Source organism: Aulonocara sp. 'chitande type north' Nkhata Bay, linkage group LG13 (assembly GCF_057382095.1).
Source record: "Aulonocara sp. 'chitande type north' Nkhata Bay isolate Kocher_YH1m ecotype deep benthic linkage group LG13, A_spYH_male_GT1.1, whole genome shotgun sequence".
NCBI classification, from domain to species: Eukaryota; Metazoa; Chordata; class Actinopteri; order Cichliformes; family Cichlidae; genus Aulonocara; species Aulonocara sp. 'chitande type north' Nkhata Bay.
The window spans coordinates 2,438,092-2,457,974 of NC_141356.1; the positions used below are offsets into that span (position 1 = coordinate 2,438,092).

At 40.1% G+C, this 19,883-nt stretch overlaps 1 protein-coding gene and 1 long non-coding RNA gene across 2 annotated transcripts in view; both read right to left on the minus strand.

The window, feature by feature from the left end:
- The window catches only part of LOC147315449 (cadherin-1-like), a 40,782-nt gene that overhangs the window by 13,537 nt on the left and 7,362 nt on the right, over positions 1-19,883 (minus strand). The gene's annotated exons all lie outside the window — the stretch shown is intronic.
- LOC147315450 (uncharacterized) lies at positions 15,154-17,085 on the minus strand. The gene is made up of 3 exons (XR_015124349.1): positions 16,669-17,085; positions 15,934-15,993; positions 15,154-15,743 (listed from the first exon to the last, which is right to left on the minus strand). It is a non-coding gene; the product is annotated as an uncharacterized LOC147315450 (long non-coding RNA).

Sequence of the window (19,883 nt, forward strand, 5' to 3'; positions counted from 1 at the left end):
TAGAGACTATTCCTTCTTCTCACATGTACACCACACCTACACTAGAATAGATAATTTTTTATTGATAATTTGCTAATTAATAGTATTGGATTCTGCAGCTATGAAAGCATTACTGTCTCTGATCATGCCCCCCTCGTGCTCAAAGTAGCTTTTCAGGGCTGCTTTTCAGAGAAAGCTCTGGAGATTGGATCCATTGCTGCTCACGGATGAACAATTTGTTTCTAACATCTCTTCTAAAGTTAAAAATTTTCTTAACGAGAATAGAACACCTGGTATGCCAAACAAGACGGTGTTGGAAGCTCTGAAGGCATTCCTGAGACGAGAAATCTCCTCAGTGGCAGCATTTAAAAGACAGTGTGCACAGCGGGAGCAGAGGCTTATTTCAGACCAGATTTTAAACATCGACAGGCAGTACGCTCAGTCACCATCACTGGCGCTATACAAAGAACGCTTAAGTCTACAAACCAAACTCAACCTACTTTCCACTCGACAAGTGGAAGAATGTCTGATTAGAAACAAGAACGATTTTTACGAACATGGTGCAAAGACCGGTAAGCTTTTGGCCACTCAACTGCGTGGTATTAGGGCTAAACAAATCATAACCGGAGTGAGGGCGGACAATGGAGTGGTGACATTTTTTTATATACATTTTCAATTCAATTCAATTCAATTTTATATATATATCGCCAAATCACAACATAAGTCGCCTTATGGCACTTCACAGATACAGAGAAAAAACCCCAACAATCATATGACCCCCTATGAGCAAGCACTTTGGCAACAGTGGGAAGGAAAAACTCCCTTTTAACAGGAAGAAACCTCCGGCAGAACCAGGCTCAGGGAGGGGCGGCCATCTGCTGCGACCGGTTGGGCTGAGAGAAGGAAGACAGGATAAAGACATGCTGTGGAAGAGAGACAGAGGTTAATAACAGATATGATTCAATGCAGAGAGGTCTGTTAAGACATAGTGAGTGAGAAAGGTGACTGGAAAGGAAAAACTCAATGCATCATGGGAATCCCCCGGCAGCCTATGTCTATTGCAGCATAACTAAGGGAGGATTCAGGGTCACCTGGTCCAGCCCTAACTATATGCTTTAGCAAAAAGGAAAGTTTTAAGCCTAATCTTAAAAGTAGAGATAGTGTCTGTCTCCTGAATCCAAACTGGAAGCTGGTTCCACAGAAGAGGGGCCTGAAAACTGAAGGCTCTGCCTCCCATTCTACTTTTAAATACTCTAGGAACAACAAGTAGGCCTGCAGAGCGAGAGCGAAGTGCTCTAATAGGGTGATATGGTACTACAAGGTCATTAAGATAAGATGGGGCCTGATTATTTAAGACCTTGTATGTGAGGAGCAGGATTTTGAATTCAATTCTGGATTTAACAGGAAGCCAATGAAGGGAAGCCAAAACAGGAGAAATATGCTCTCTCTTTCTAGTCCCTGTCAGGACTCTTGCTGCAGCATTTTGGATCAGCTGAAGGCTTTTCAGTGAGTTTTTTGGACATCCTGATAATAATGAGTTACAGTCGTCCAGCCTGGAAGTAATAAATGCATGAAGTAGTTTTTCAGCATCACTCTGAGACAGGATATTTCTAATTTTAGAGATGTTGCGCAAATGGAAGAACGCAGTCTTACATATTTGTTTAATATGTGCATTGAAGGACATGTCCTGGTCAAACATGACTCCAAGGTTCCTCACAGTGTTACTGGAGGCCAAGGTAATGCCATCCAGAGTAAGAATCTGGTTAGATACCATATTTCTAGGCTTTTCAGGGCCGAGTACAATAACCTCAGTTTTATCTGAATTAAGAAGCAGAAAGTTAGCGGCCATCCAGGTCTTTATGTCTTTAAGACATTCCTGCAGTTTAACTAATTGGTGTGTGTTATCTGGCTTCATGGACAGATAGAGCTGGGTGTCATCTGCATAGCAGTGAAAATGTATGCTATGTCTTCTAATGATGCTGCCTAAGGGAAGCATGTATAATGTAAACAGAATTGGTCCTAGCACTGAACCCTGTGGAACTCCATAATTACCTCAGTGTGTGAAGAGGACTCTCCATTTACATGCACAAATTGGAGTCTATTAGATAGATATGATACAAACCACTGCAGTGCAGTACCTGTAATACCTACAGCATGTTCTAATCGCTCTAATAGGATATTATGGTCGACAGTATCGAATGCTGCACATTTGAATCTACTGTTAATGTAAAAGATTTGCATGGTTTCTTTGACTCCATTGATATGCCCTCGCTCCCCCCAGGGCTCAGACAGACTCTGGAAGCCCCTGTCTCAAAGGCAGAAATTCAGGTGGGAATAGCATCTATGCAATCTGGGAAATCTCCAGGTCCTGATGGATTTTCTACAGACTTTTATAAAAAATTCTTGGATGATTTGTCTCCCTTCCTTTGCAAAGTTTTTGCAGAATTGCTAGACTCTGGGGCACTTCCTCCTTCATGCTACCAGGCCTGTATCACAGTGTTACTTAAGAAGGGCAAGGACTGTGCTTCTTATAGGCCTGTATCTCTGTTAAACACGGATGTTAAAATTCTGTCTAAGCTACTGGCGCACAGGCTGGAAAAAATTCTTCCTGCTATAATCTCTCCCGATCAAACTCTAAACTTTAAATCTCTAGACTCACTAATCACTTCATTTATTTGGAATGGTAAACATCCCAAATTGAAGAAATCTATTTGTTAAAAAGTCCTCCGGCCAGGGCATGCGTTACCTGCATGGGAGGAGCATGATTCCACCAGGGGCCAACAGCCAATCAGAGTGTTCACCATTCTCTCCTTGCTGTGGCAATTAACTAGCATACATGCACACACACTAAAATGCAGACATTAACAAAAGTTGCTTACGAAGTATCTCAAAAAACGCAATATACTGCCAAAACAGAACCATTTGTCATTTATGAGATGCAACAAAAAAACGTTTTGAAATCATTGTGATTTCAAAACAGTTTTTGAGTTTTTAAACAGTTCCAACCTGCTGCTGCACTTTTAGCTCTTTACCCTGTCTGAGTACTCCTCATGAGCCGGCTTGTCGCTGTTACAATCCTCAAACCCAGCTGTGCCATCTACCCGCTCCCAAGCCTCACTATTAACTTGTTCTTGGCCAGTGCATCAACCTGAAAGCCTAGGTCCTGACGGTGGAGGCAGTATCATTAGTTCGAGTCACATATCAGGAGCTCTCCTATGGTTTATTAGACCTTTGGTACTCACTAACACTTTGCTGCCAAGCCTTCCAGCTTCGACACAGTTGCTACTTAGGTCTTCAGTCTGGAAATGGCTATTTCCCAGCTCAATGGGAGGTTGTCCTGACTGGTCTGTTGGAAGTAAAGCTGCCATTTCCGGCCTCCTCATTGGCAGTGTTGTGGGCAGAGGATGAGGAGCTCGCAACCTCCATTCCAGCTGCTCCCTCTTTCAGTAGAAAGTGGGGTTCTCACAGCCACAGCTCATTTCACTGGGCTCCCTGAAGTTCCAACTACAATCATTAAGACTATTTCTTCTATTCTTGTGCATGAGTGAGCCGTTACTCCGACTGATTCTTGGGTTGCTATGGTCGGAGAGTGTTGGCTGTTTCTGTTCTAGCAAATAAAGTGACTGAGTTTTCTGTTTCTAACCTGATCAACTTAAATGTTGAGAGTTGTAAAAAAAAAAAAGCAAACTCTTGAGTCTTTGTTTTTTGTTTGTTTTTACCTGTTCATTGGGTACATGTAGCTTTAGCCTTTTTGTGTCCCCTAGGCCACAACACACTTCATCACAGACTTTTACAGAAACTGTCTATTATCCACCTGTATAGGCCTCTTCAAAACCTGTTTATTGTGAATCAGTGCATCCCACCACAGGAACTACTTGGTTGCGGTGGTGTGTATATCATTCAGTAAGACCTGTTGCCATTGTTTTGTAAGGATGAAGAGGATTTTATGAAAGGGGGAAGACTGTTCCAGAGTTTCGCCATATTGGGACCTCCACAGTAGCCGGAAACACGTGACCTCCACAGAAATACGTTCCTGCATGGATCATCGACTGTGGAAGCCTTGCAAGTGAATCATTATTATTAATCAACATTATAAAGACACTATTTGTCATGTTAAATTTACTACACTACCATTATTATCTGAGCTATTATTATGATCTATTTATTTATGCTCCAGAAAGAACCACGAGGTCCTGTTTGAAACGGATGTTATCGATTTCATGGTCTAAACCTAAATCTCATGGCAACAGAGCCTTCTCTGTGCCAGGTACCGGACTCTGGTACCTGGCACAGAGAAGGCTCTGTCACTTAAGTTTGTGCAGATCTAATTTGTAGATCTGCACAAACACTGAACCACTGAACCAGTCCATTTTAAATCTTTACTGATTTAAAATGGACTGGAAATAGACTTACAACCAAGATGGATAAATATTTTAAATCAAAAACTAAGGGCTCTGAACTGGGCCCTGGACAACATTCTAATCAAGAAGCAAAAACGGTGAGCTCGAGGCAATGTACAGCGAAAGTTATCTTTCATTTGGAATTACTTTCACTGGAGATCCGAATGCAACGACTTTGTTATTTTTGGTGTGTGTGGAAAAGCTCTTAAACAGTGCCAAGGTAGCAAGCTTGGTCTTTCCTCCCCACTGCTGTCAGACTCCACAACAAAGACTTTAACTGAACAAACACACACATCCACACATGTGCAATAACACTAAGTGCAATAATCTTTTCTGGCATCGTTGTATTTTTACTCAGTTGTATATAGCATTCGTATTCTATTTTTATCTTATTGTATATTTTTATTCTATTTTATTCTACTGTATATAGTATATTATTTTATTCTATTCTGTACAGCTGTGTACTGTATTTATTCTTATTGTATTCTAATTTTTGCGTCATAACTTTTGCACTGTCCACTTCCTGCTGTGACAAAACAAATTTCCCACGTGTGGGACTAATAAAGGTTATCTTATCTTATCTTAAACACCATTTCTACACAAAACATCCCTCACTTCAAAACAAGAACACAGGCTATTTTGTTCGCCTGTATGAACACGCTGAGAAACAGGTAACTTTAATGAGAAAAAACGCAAATGTGTCTGAAAGAGCTCTCAAAGCTAGCTACTTAGTAGCTGAACTTATAGCCAAATCCCAAAGACCACACACTGTAGCAGAGACATTAATACTACCTGCCTGCAAAGTCATTGTGAATGAGATTGCTCGGCCCTGACGCGGGAAATAGCCAGTGTCCCGCTTTCAGATAACACAATTGACAGACGTATCGATGACATGTCTGCAGACACTAAAAGTGTGGTTTTGGAGAAGATACGCATCAGTGGGAAGTTTGCAGTGCAACTTGATGAGTCTACAGACATTATTGGACAAACCCAACTCTTGGCCAATTTGCGTTTTGTGGATGGGGACTCCATCAGAGAAAACGTTCTATTTTGCAAGGCACTGCCAGAAAAAACAACAGGAGAGGAAATGTTTTGGGTTACATCCAAATATGTTGAACAAGGAGGACTTAAGTGGGAAAACTCCACAAGTGTCTGCACTGATGGAGCAGCAGCCATGGGCGGGCACATCAAAGGTTGGTTTAGCAGAGTGAAAGCGATACACCCAGATGTTATTGTTATGCACTAATTTCTGCACTGCGAGGCACTCATTACTGAGACTTTACCAGCAGATCTGGAAAAGTACTGGCCCGTGCGTATGAGCTGTGGAAAGAGCTAAAAGTGTTTTTGAGTGATGAGAGGTACAACGATGCAAAGCTGCTTGCAAGTGAGGAGTGGTGTGCAAGGCTGGCTTACATGGCAGATATATTTCAGCATTTAAATGAACTAAGCACACAAATGTAAGGCCGAGATGAAAACCTGCTCAAAAGATAAAATAAATGGATTCCATTCAAAGGTGCACCTCTGGCAACAACATCTGGAAAGTGCCAAGATTGGCATTTTCCCGCTCACTCAGAAATGGCAAGGAGATATGAAAACTGCCACACTGTGTGAAATAATAGGTAAACATTTGAAAACGCTTGAGGAGAAGTTGTCCATTTATTTCCCCTCAGTATCCACTTGAATGGCTTTACTGGGTAAGGACCCATATAGCTCAGCAGCAGTTTTTGAAAAGGATATGACTTTGCAGGAGCAGGAGGAACTAACTGAACTGAGACAAGGCCGTGGTTTAAAGCTAAGTTTTGCTGATCTATCTTTGCACAGTTTACGGTTGACTGCTGCCATGTAGTTCCCCATTCTAACAAACAGAGCTATTTTGACATTGCTCCCATTTTCAACAACATATTTATGTGAGCTAAACTTTTCAAGCATGGCTGCTATACAAACCAAAAACAGAACGAGATTAAGAGCTGTTGAGGAAGAGCTTTGTGTATGCCTTTCTTAAATTCCTCCCAGAATATGATCTTTGTGTTCATCTAGATAGGCCCAGGTTTCTCACTGAGTGAGTATAAACAAACTGAGGGACCAACTTTCCATTATATGTATTGTACAAGGCTACAGTGTGTCATTTTGGAAAACGTTTGGTTGGTGGTGTGCCACAGGATATTTGTGATCTATAAAATGTGCGGCGACTCAAAAAAGGTTGAAGAACACTGCCATATAAAACCTGCAGGACACCGGCCCTTGAGGTCTGCAGTCCGCACCCCTGTTCTAGATATTTGTTTTGTGTAAATGCAGACCTATCTCCAACTCAAACTATACCAGCTGCATTCAGGAAACCAAACTTTGATAATGCTTTTATTTATCCACAATATATTCAGTTAAAATATTGTTTTCATTAAAGTGGAATTGTGCTAGTTTCAGTGGGAAATGTATGCAGCTCATTTAAATAAAAAGTTCAAAGAGCTGTGAAAGGTTGTACATTCTTATAAGGATGTGTTGTTTCTGTATCGTCTCTCTCCTGTTAGACTCAACCATCATCTGTGTACTGCTCTAATATCTTCAACATCTTCAGTAAGTTATATTGCACAATTATGTCATCCAATAAAAAACATTCACAGCTTCATACTGCCTTCCATTTTTATCTGCAACATACAAGGATCAAATGTTTTTACTTTATTTTTGGGATATGGGATATTGCACTTAAACCTAACTAAAGCTTTCAGACAGTGGTCATTGAATATAAACGTGTCTGTAACACAGTAACACAGGTATAAATGATGTGAAATAGAAATACATACCTTGAAGTCTTAATTTAGCTCAAGATGCTGTAGATTCCCGTCAGTAACACTTTCGGTCCGCTAGTAAAACGTAGTTCTATTAATTCAATTCAATTCAATTTTATTTATATAGCGCCAAATCACAACAAAAGTCGCCTCAAGGCGCTTCATAGATACAGAGAAAAACCCAACAATCATATGACCCCCTATGAGCAAGCACTTTGGCGACAGTGGGAAGGAAAAACTCCCTTTTAATCTGCGGTTGATTACCGGAACCGGATGTAAGTCCCAAAAAAAAGAATTTTGGAACTGAAATTGAAGTGTAGAAGTGAAACTGAATGGTGAGAAGTGAATCTGAAATTATTCGAGAGCTAAATTTTTAAAGGATAAGATGCAGTTTCAAAGCAAATGAATTCATTTTCAAACTATAAAATTCAATTTCATTTTAGTGATGATAATTTTCAAACCAATAAATTGAATTTCAAATTAGGCTAATTCATATTCAGTTTTTAAAAGCATTTATTCAAGTTACAATTCAGATTCAATCTGAGCAATTCAAATTCAAATTTAACTTATTCAAATTCAGTTTCTGGTGGCACAGATTTCTGCCCATAATTACATTTGTAACATATTCATTTGCATCCATTTCACATGTATGCAAATGTCTAAAAATACACAACAACCCTCTGGCTCATTTACAAAACCTTGTGTGCACGATACACACAAAGCATGTGTATCAGGTGCTGATGGGGAAACAGATCCCTCTGGATCCCTCTGGATGCTAACTAAGCTGTAAGCTAATCTGATGCTAACTAATGTAAATGTTACCATTCTCACTGCATCAAATAGGTAAAGGTGATGGAGGAAGTTCTGTTCCCCCCCCCCCCCCCCCCCTTTAAATCCTCATGGTCAAACACTTCAGGCATTTTCTCTCTATGCTCCTGAGGCACCCATACGTGCCACGGATGTGAAGAAGAGCATTCATCCGAAAATTCGCATGAGTTATTGTTCAAAGCATCATTTACCATGGTTCACTGCTGACATCTAGTGGAGAGTATAAGAATAGCATGATTGTTATTGTGTCAAAGGTACTGTACAATTTAGCAAGTGTGTAGATGTTCCTGTATAGTTTACAGCGAATATCTACTGTGTATAAAATCACAAGAATTATAAACTCACTCAGTTTACATACTGAGTTGGTCCTCTGGAAGTGTTTTTGCGACTAAGCTTTTTTTCTAGGTCAGTGTTAACTGACTAAGAAAAAAACGAAATCTTATTTATTTTGTATGTCTTCACTTTATTTTCTTGGTATACTCTTGTATTCTTCAGCTATCTTTACCTGAGCTGTGGTAACGCACAAATTTTCCCACCATGGGATCAATAAAGTCTTATCTTATCATTTCAACCTTCTGATTATTAGACCTACTAATGAGGTCATCTACTAATTGGACGATCTGATTAGTGGGTCGTCCGATTAGTAGAGAACTCTTCCTCCTGAGCTACAGCCAGCTACAGTTTCTGGGAATTTAACAAATGCTTTCAGGACTTTGCAGTTATTTTTAATTATCATATTTTTATTTACTTTTTTCCTTTATACAAAAAAAAAGAAGACAAAAACAACTACCACAACAACAACAGAGAGAAAACACAAAAACAAACAAACAAACAAACAAACAAACAAACAAACAAACAAACACAATAAGCAGTCTGAGACATGTAAACGAAAAATTAATACAGTATATATAATTCGGTCTACCAGTCATTTACACATTTGTCCTGACAAACTCAACCTGCCATTGGAGTGGGGCTGCCTCTCTCACTATGGTTTTCTTCAGATCATCAGGTAAGTAATCCAATAGCGGGCGCCATATATCCAAAAAAATATCTTCATTGGCACTTAATTTTGCACTCAGTCTTTCCATTGGTAAAACTCTAAAGATTTCTTTATACCACTGAATTGTTGTTGGTGGTTTTTCATTAATCCAATTGAAAAGAATAATAATGGATTGTATTTATATAGCACTTTTTGGGGCCCTCAAAGCACTTTACAATTCCACTATTCATTCACTCTCACATTCACACACTGGTGGAGGCAGCTACAGTTGTAGCCACAGCTGCCCTAGGGCAGGCTGACAGAGGCGAGGCTGCCATATCACGCCATCGGCCCCTCTGGCCATCACCAGTAGGCGGCAGGTGAGGTGTCTTGCCCACGGACACAATGACCGAGACTGTCCGAGCCGGGGCTCGAACCGGCAACCTTCCGGTTACAAGATGAACTGCCAACTCTTTGAGCCACGATCGCCCCTAAGAATACATTTTCTTGCCAAAAACAATAATTTACATAATAGTATATATTTGTTTTTATCTGGAAATTTGTTCAGAATTGGCAGCCCCAATAAATACTGAGCTGGATCTTTTTGTATTCTGCTTTTAAATATACCTTTTAATTCTTTTGTTACACAGAAGCAGAATTTTGAGATTTTTGAGCAAGTCGAAAGACAGTGCAAGTAGGAACCCGCCGCAGATTTACATTTAATACATTGTGCAGACCTGCTCGGATCAATTTTATTCAGAAAAATAGGCGTTCTATACTGTCTATGTAAAATTTTATATTGTGTTTCTTTAAATCTGTTACTAAGAAATAAAGAATGCACAGATTGTATGCACTCACTCCAGGCATGATCATCACAATGACACTGGAGGTCACCCTCCCAACTCCTAATCAGTTTTCCAATATTATGTTTGTTATAACCTTCTAGTGTATTGTAAAACTGTCTTATAGTACAATTATCTGCATTTAAGTGTAAAAAGAAAATTTCCATGGGTCCTAGTTGCATTGTATTGTGCAAAGTATCAAAACTTGAAGTAATTAGGTGACGAGCTTGTAAAAATGCAAAAAAATCCATTTGATGTATTCCATATTTCTTTTGGACCTGCTCAAAAGAAATACAATCATTCCCATCAAACAAATCACCCACCACACTGCACCAAACCATCTCTGAAATATTACACTTTTCATTCCTGGTGTAAAGTGCCGATTATTTATAAAAGGTGTTAGATAACTTAGTATAGGATTACTTTCAGTGTATTTATTCATATCACGCCATGTTTTTAAGTAAGTATCAATCATTACTTTGTTACGTTTTTTAATATATCTACTCACTAGTTCGCTTAGGAGATTAAATGGCGAACATGTCCAGGCTTCATTTGGATTCTCTGTCTCTTTTAGATATGCGTGGATCCATTGATGTATAAGTCTACTATGACATGACCAGTTATACAGCAAAATGTTAGGAAAGGCAAGACCCCCTTTATCTTTGGGCAGCTGTAACATTTTCATACTTAATCTGGGTTTCTTACCCCTCCAAATAAACCTTGACAGATCTTTTTCAATTTCTTTTACAATTTTTTTGGTAAGAGTTATTGGGAGCATTTGTAAGGGATATAAAAGCCGTGGCAACACATTCATTTTAATTAAGTTTATTCTTCCTATCCAGGAGACCGGGAGATCCATCCATCTAGAAAGATCTTTTTTGACACTTTTATGAACTATGTAAAACGTAGTTCTATTAATCTGCGCTTGATTACTCTTGAACCGGAACCGGATGTAAGTCCCAAAAAAAATGAATTTTGGAACTGAAATTGAATGGTGAGAAGTGAATCTGAAATTATTCGAGAGCTAAATTTTTAAAGGATAAAATGCAGTTTCAAAGCAAATGAATTCATTTTCAAACTATAAAATTCAATTTCAGTTTAGTGATGATCATTTTCAAACCAATAAATTGAATTTCAAATTAGGCTAATTCATATTCAGTTTTTAAAAGCATATATTCAAGTTACAATTCAGATTCAGTCTGAGCAATTCAAATTCAAATTTAACTTTTTCAAATTCAGTTTCTGGTGGCACAGATTTCTGCCCATAATTACATTTGTAACATATTCATTTGCATCCATTTCACATGTATGCAAATGTCTAAAAATACGTACACAACAACCCTCTGGCTCATTTACAAAACCTTGTGTGCACGATACACACAAAGCATGTGTATCAGGTGCTGATGGGGAAACAGATCCCTCTGGATGCTAACTAAGCTGTAAGCTAATCTGATGCTAACTAATGTAAATGTTACCATTCTCACTGCATCAAATAGGTAAAGGTGATGGAGGAAGTTCTGTTCCCCCCCCCTTTAAATCCTCATGGTCAAACACTTCAGGCATTTTCTCTCTATGCTCCTGAGGCACCCATACGTGCCATGGATGGTGAAGAAGAGCATTCATCCGAAAATTCGCATGAGTTATTGTTCAAAGCATCATTTACCATGGTTCACTGCTGACATCTAGTGGAGATTATAAGAATAGCATGATTGTTATTGTGTCAAAGGTACTGTACAATTTAGCAAGTGTGTAGATGTTCCTGTATAGTTTACAGCGAATATCTACTGTGTATAAAATCACAAGAATTATAAACTCACTCAGTTTACATACTGAGTTGGTCCTCTGGAAGTGTTTTTGCGACTAAGCTTTTTTTCTAGGTCAGTGTTAACTGACTAAGAATAAAAAGAAATCTTATTTATTTTGTATGTCTTGACTTTATTTTCTTGGTATACTCTTGTATTCTTCAGCTATCTTTACCTGAGCTGTGGTAACGCACAAATTTTCCCACCATGGGATCAATAAAGTCTTATCTTATCATTTCAACCTTCTGATTATTAGCGAAAACGCCCCAAACGCCCTTAATTTGACGCGTGCACATTCGCACCTCCACGCGTGTCCAAGAAAAATCCATCGCGCCTCAAAATTGCATATTTTGAGGCGCGTGAACCGGAAATGTGGGAGGGATGTGGGAGGAAGTTGTGCCAGACCAGTATCTTTGCTAGATGGCAGCTGTCGAGCTAGCGTTTGAAGAGAGAGTCTCCTTTCTCTATGTACTGTGGAGAGCAGAACAGCGGCGTTAAGGACGTCCTCGCCGTACCTGGGTCCATCAGGTCCTCCAGACAGGTGAGCAGTTTGGTGAGTTTCACCACTTGCTCCAGGAGCTGCACCTGGATGACATTCGATTTCTGCGATATCGCCGTCTTTCCCTCGCCCAATTTGAGGACCTGCTGTCCCACGTTGGTCCAAGTATCGCCGCCTAGACACCAACTACAGGCGCTCAATCCCACCTGCAGAGCGCCTGTCCGTCTGCCTGAGGTTAGTAAAAGTATTTAATATGGTAGTCCTTTATTGATACCTGTGCTAATATATGCTAAACTATCGTTTATAGACATGCTATCAATGAATGCCGTCAGTGTTTACTGATAGCAAACTGTGGTACAGAGACGACTGTTTATAATATTTCTAGTGATACTCGAAAGGTCTCATCAAGTCCCGATTTAATTCGACTTATGCTGTTATCAGTGTTTGCAATGATAGCATGGCTGTGGTGTCACATCAATGTATGCTCTCAGTGTTTGCTGATATCAAACTGGTACGAGGACCACTGTGGGTTAATCTTTGTAGTGATACTCACTCCTTTTTATTTAGACCTGGGGCCCGTTCTTCGTACCTCGCTAAGTAAGTTAGCTGGATTTGATTGTTGACGATTTCGCGTGATCTTGGATCGTTCGGTTCCCTGAAGCTCATCCGGGACTTGCTGCCATAGCAACAGAGCCGTAAGCGTAAACCTGCTCGGGAGCAGGTTTACTTTATGTAAACAGGATTAGATCGCGGCCACGCAGGTATGTCCGCTTCATTTATACGAAAGCAACAGCGATATTCCACCACTGTTTCACCATAAATAAATAACATCAATGTAACTAAAGATAATGCAGCACTTGATCCATTTATTGATTTCACACAGATACATACAGGTCATTTCCTAAAAAAGGGAAATGTACTATTAACATTCTATTACATGTATGTGATTATTACAGATGTAATTCATATTTCAGAGTAGCAATTGTAAATTACTTTGTGTAATCAAGATGAGAGACCACGGCTATAAAAGCGAAGGTGGATTTGGGAAGCCTGTCGCAGCCATGTCCTGTCCGTATACGCGAGCAGCCCATTGCGGAAGGTGCAAGATTGATAAGGAGAGTCCTCAGTATATATTGCGGGATAGACAGGATCCTTTAGCTCAGCGCGACAGTGTGCTCATAGAGAGATATCGATATTCCCGTGAGGGTATTATTCACTTAACCAACTTGTTGACGAGGGGGTGCAGGACCACCACCTGTCTGTTTTTGCTCTGCCCTTTTCTTGGTTGCTGTTATGAACAAACAAACAGATTATTCCAGGGTCTCTTTCCAAGAGACGAAAAGCAATATAAGTGATAAATATTACCATTCTGTAGAATATTCTTATATTTCACTTTTACTTGTTCCCATGTTCTAGTGGGTCCTGTTGTGGCTCTAATGTGACAGAGGATAAAATATAACATATTATAATATAATATAATGTAATATAATATTGGATATTATAGTGTAATATAATAAATCTACCCTACCGCCTACTGGTGTTGGCCAGAGGGGCCGATGGCGCGATATGGCAGCCTGGCTTCTGTCAGTCTGCCCCAGGGCAGCTGTGGCTACAACTGTAGCTGCCTCCACCAGTGTGTGAATGTGAGAGTGAATGAATAGTGGCATTGTAAAGCGCTTTGGGTGCCTTGAAAAGCGCTATATAAATCCAATCCATTATTATTGTTATTATTAAATTACTTACGAGTTTAATTTGTCAGCAACTTCCTGCCAGCCCTCTCTCCTTGCTTTTGCAGCCTTTGCAGTGTTCCCTTGCGTTCTGATTAAACTCTGAAACTCCTGAAATCCCTCACTCAAGAGTTCTTGCTCTGCTGCCGAAAAATACAGAGCGCGCTCCTTCGACATTTTCGCCGACCAATCAGAGGGTTGCCGATCAATGTTTCTACTATCGATGCGTAGCCCCTTTTACGACACCCAGTGATCTCACATTACTTCATCCAGCTGTAGTAATCGTCAACAGCAGGTGTGTTCGGAGAACCGGATTAGCGAGCTCACGGTTAGCGCGATGATTTGGTCTTGGATGTAGTAAGCGACGTACGAAGAACGGGCCCCTGGTTTAATTCTGGGATAGTTGAATATTTGTATATAATTCCTGCAGCTGTCAGACTCTATAGCAGGGGTCACAGCCTTTCTTAAAACTGAGAGCTAGATAAAATTGTGAACAGTTTGGTTCATCTTTAGTTACATGGTTCTATCTTGATAAGCTATGTCTTATCACAGATTAATTTTTCAAAAATATTAATGATTTAAGCAAGGAAAGGGCTACATGTCAACATACAACTCTTTATTTCTATTAATGTCTTACTTCATTCCTACCTGATTGACATGTTTAGGAATTATGAGTGATTGGCTCACTGTAGTTGTGAAAGTTGCTACCAATCAAATTATGATATGTTAAAGTTAAAACCAAACACAACTGTTTAATATTATATCTAATATATATTATGTAATTATCCTTATAATTACAAAATGTTTTATGTAAGATTTATGTTTTGTGATTTAAATCTGACATCACAAAAGTGTTTTGGAATTTGAATAATGTATTTTGTAACTGCAGTACACATAATACTGATTTTGAACAATTTTGTCCAGGTTCCTTGTCACCGGGGACTCCTTCAGCACCAAGCGTTCAGTTTCAGAGTCGGTGTGTCCACGGTGAGCCAGATCACCCCCCAGGTAGCGACGGCCATCTGGGACTGTCTAGTGGACGACTCCATGGCTGTGCCTTCAACTGAAGACTGGCGGTCCATCACAGAGGGATTCCAGGAGCGCTGGAACTTTCCTCTGTGCTGTGCAGCTCTGGATGGGAAGCACGTCCAGACAAAGGCACCCCATATATCATATAGGAGACACACACATTGATATACACTAAATATTTATTTCATTTCTTTTTTTGTGGTACCCAAATTGATGCAGCTGCTTGATTTTGTTTAAACAATTATTGCACACTTTCTGTAAATCCAGTAAACTTCTTTTCACTTCTCAAATATCACTGTGTGTGTCTCCTGTATGATATTTAACTGACATTTTTATTGTAACAACCAACGATTTATACAGGAAAATAATGTCTATTAACAAGGTTGCCCAAACTTCTGCATCCCACTGTATTAGTATATTTTGTCATTAGTATAATATGAAATAAATTCTACATGTGTCAAGTCGTGTGTAGTAGGACATACGTGTAGTAGAACTGAGACATTAGTCATTATAAAAATTTATTTGAAATAATATTAAAATTCTCACACAGAAAAACATTAAACATAAAATATAAGTATTTACAGAGAGACAGGAATAAAAAGGACCAGCTGCTCTCAAGAGCAGGAACAAGGCTGAGGAGGAAATGCTCCATTGGAGACTGGTGTGGCCTCTTCAGGGACTCCAGGATGGCCAGCTCCACCGCCGATGGACCGTCCTGGGACCGTTGTTCCAGATCTACTGGCGTTTAGATCTACTGGCGTTTAGATCAACTGGCGTTTGCCACACATCTGTTCGACCAACGCCAGTTGATCTAAACGCCAGTAGATCTGGAACAACGTCCCTCATCTGCCTTGGAGCCGTCCTCCTTTGTGGGCCTGTAAAACAGCACAAAACACAAAGAAATGAGAAGACTGCTACTAGATTTTAATTTCAAGATCGAAAAAAACAAAAAAACAGGATATAATCAGATTGGTTGTAGATATTTAGTAAAGGTGATCACAAGGCAATCCCACCGACTAAAAAGCTATCAGTGCTTGCTGTACATCTGATGCTACAATTACATACCTGTGGTGCAGCAGCAGCAGCTCAGGGACTGGGGATGCTCTGCTGCAGAATCAGTTGGTTCTATCAATACAGTATTAAATGTTAACAGGTTGAATATAATAATCATAGAGTAGACAGTGGTCCCTCATTTATTGCAGCAGGGGTTCTCAGAATAACTAGCCCCTGGCCACGCACTTTATACACTTTTTTCCACACACACACATGAACATTGGTCACAGTTCTCACAATTGATTCTCAAAGTGCAAACCTTTGTAGATTGCAAAACGTAAAAGTATTATTATGCCGCGGTTTGTCTTCATCTGCCCGCCACTTTCGTGCACCTTTTTCCCTCGCGGTGCAGGTGTCTATTTCCGAATGAGGCTCATAGTTATGGGTGTTTTTGTGCTGTTTTTTCTATCGGACGTGATGGTTATCAAAACCAAACGTGATAAATTTGGCAAGCGCAGGAGACACGACACGGAGGAGATTTGTCAATCAGGCTGCAGATTGCAATGCTGTACTGTGCAACAAAAAGAAAATGAAAAAGAAAATCAGCGAAAAAGCGAAGCAGTGACGGATGAACAGCGGGACCACTGTGTGCTGTTTATTAATAAACAAAATATATTCCTAAATGACAACATGCATAAAAGCAGAACGGTATTTGTACGTCAGTGGGAAAATAGCGGTGGCTTGCTAACTTTTGTGCGGCTTCCCCGGGTCAGTGAAAACTTTCAAAAGAGAAATGAATGAACTTACCAGGTTGCCCGTCTCTTCACATATCTTCCTCCAAGCTCGGTCCTTTATATTCCTGTCTCGGTACAGAAAGCAGCTGGTGTCGTACAGCTCCGGGTGGTTTGCTACTGCGTTGATTAGCCTTCCCTCCATTGAAGAATGAAGGGCTTTGGCTGGATCTGCCCCTTTGACCTAGGTCAGAGCACGTCACCAGGCTCCTGATTGGTTGTCGCGGTGCGATTTGACGCTGGAGTTCAGATTTTTCCAACTGAGCGGTAGACGCGAAACGCGTGTATGCACAAAATGCAACACAAAAACTCACGCGCGTGGTTTTTTTTCGCGACTCAAACGCGCTACACTGACACGCGTTTCACGCGTTTTGGCGTTTTCGCGATATGGCAAGCCATTAGTATGGCAAGCCATTAGTGCCAAAAATCGCCACTTTTCTAACCCGTTTGGTTAAGAAATGGCGTAAAAAACGCCGTTTAATTATTCAAAACGCCGAATAAAAGGGCGTTCTGTTCCGACAAACGCAGTTTTTTCGGACTCTCACGTGGCACCCTGAACGCACCATGCGAGTGACATAAAAAGCGGCATTCAAAGACAGACGGAAACGCCGTTTTTTCCGCCACTCGGCAGAAAACGCCGTTCAAAGATGCATAAAAACGGCGTTTCTTACGGCGTTCTGTGCCAGCTGTAACGGCGTTTAAAGCTGCTTTTTATTGAAATTATGCAGGGCACTCCCCATGGTTCCCTCATCCAATAACTTTCAACTCATTTCACCCAATCAAAGAAGAGGAAGTGCAGACCACACTAATGCATCACCGATTCACCTTGCTGCTAAGTGATTGCCTATTCGGTACCAGTGCTTGTTACCCACTATGCATTTTGATATGTTTAAAGCATGATCAAACAAGCAAACAACGGCATTCTTTTTGTGAAACAAGACCTTAACTGTGTGGCACATGGGTCCCTTGTGCCACACAGGGATCAGCTATTAGCGCTGCGCTACCGCAGTGTAGCATCATGATGCTAACGGAGTCCTGGCTAACACCGCAAACTCCGGACATGAGTGTGGAGCTGCCCGGTTTCCAGCTGCTGCGGGCTGACAGGACGAGATAGCGGTGAGAGGAAAGGCAGTGTTTGTGAACGATGAGCTGATACTTAATTTAAAATATTGCATACATAAATCATATATATCATAAACTAAACTTGCGTAAACGTTACAGCAGCTGATAATGATAAACAACATTTACAGTAAAGAATTAGATGAAGAAAAAACGGTATAGTAGGTCTTGAAGTGGCTCAGTACAGTGCAGTGGACATAAAGTGATTTGGTGTGTGTTTGGTGTTGTGACAGTACACAGCTGAAAAAAAGTGTTAACATTAGAGAGCAGATCACTTTTCTCCAGACAGACTTTGTACAAACCCAGTTCTGAAAATACTAGTCTCCTGTGTAAAATGTAAAAAAAAAAAGAGAGAGAGAAGAAAGCAGTGATTTGCAAATCTCAAAGCCATTATTTATTCACACTGTAACATAGAAAATATGTCATGTGTTTAAACCTAGACTATGTCGTTAAAAATAACTCCTTTTGAATTTGATGGCAGTAATATGTTTCAAAACAGTTGGTATGGGGTGAGAAAAGGCTGGAAAAATAAGTGGTTCTAAAAAGAAACAGCTGGAGGGACATTTTAAAAGTAATTAGGTTACTTGGCAACAGGTCAGTAACATGATTCGATATTAAAATAACATTTTAGAGAAGCAGAGATGATCTGAAAGAAATGTGGGCAGAGGTTGGTCAATCTGCAAAAAACTCCATTAACAAATTGTGCCAAAATTTCAGAATAATGTTTCTCAGGGTTAAGTTGGGAAGACTTGAAATAGTGCATCCTCTGGAGGTATCAAAATATATTTTATCAAAAGATTCAGTGACTGGAGAAATCTCTTTGCAGAAACAATGAGGCTAAAAGCCATGATGTCAGTGATCTTCAAACGCTCATAGGAAAGTTATCATCATGGAGCATTAAACAGACATGATTCTATCATGGAAATCAGTGCATTTCCTGTATCCTTTTGGGCAACAGACCCGAGTCACACTTTTAGAGAAGTACCTGGTGAAGTGGATTGAGAGGAATATCCATGATGCATGGCAGTTTGTTTGTTTGATTCTTTTGTCCCCATGACAGAACAGAGAAAACCGACTCATAGTGTGTTAAAACATTTATATTTCTTTTTATTCAATCATCTTCCGGAAGAGAGAGACCCCTGCACAGTTCAAACGCCAGTTGCAAGAGCTCTAACATTAGAATCATAAGCTGTGCCTCATATAGGTGTTATTTTGGTACTTTCCATATAAGCAATGTTTCAGACTGTGTGACGTGCAAAGTTCCTCTTTTCTGTATCTTGTCTATTAATATGCCTGTGCACTACAACTTCCTGTTTTTTAGTCTGGCTGAGCACTTAGTTTGTGAGTCAAAAGTGGCCTTGCTCTACAAGCCTTCATTATTAAAGTACATAAAACAATCTAATGAGCAGATACACATTAAAAATATTTCTTTTGTCCTTAACAACAGGTAAACTAGTTATGTTATGTGCAGCGCTGTCATGTGCCACTGTCAAATTCGTGTAAGACATCCAGAGTACTCTGATGACATTGACAAGGACATCTCCAGTTTAAATGGGAAACAATTATTTCATGTTCTTGAGATTACTTATTTACATCACTTTTCAGAAAACGTACAGGGAGTGCAGAATTATTAGGCAAATGAGTATTTTGTCCACATCATCCTCTTCATGCATGTTGTCTTACTCCAAGCTGTATAGGCTCGAAAGCCTACTACCAATTAAGCATATTAGGTGATGTGCATCTCTGTAATGAGAAGGGGTGTGGTCTAATGACATCAACACCCTATATCAGGTGTGCATAATTATTAGGCAACGTCCTTTCCTTTGGCAAAATGGGTCAAAAGAAGGACTTGACAGGCTCAGAAAAGTCAAAAATAGTGAGATATCTTGCAGAGGGATGCAGCAGTCTCAAAATTGCAAAGCTTCTGAAGCGTGATCATCGAACAATCAAGCGTTTCATTCAAAATAGTCAACAGGGTCGCAAGAAGCGTGTGGAAAAACCAAGGCGCAAAATAATTGCTCATGAACTGAGAAAAGTCAAGCGTGCAGCTGCCAAGATGCCACTTGCCACCAGTTTGGCCATATTTCAGAGCTGCAACATCACTGGAGTGCC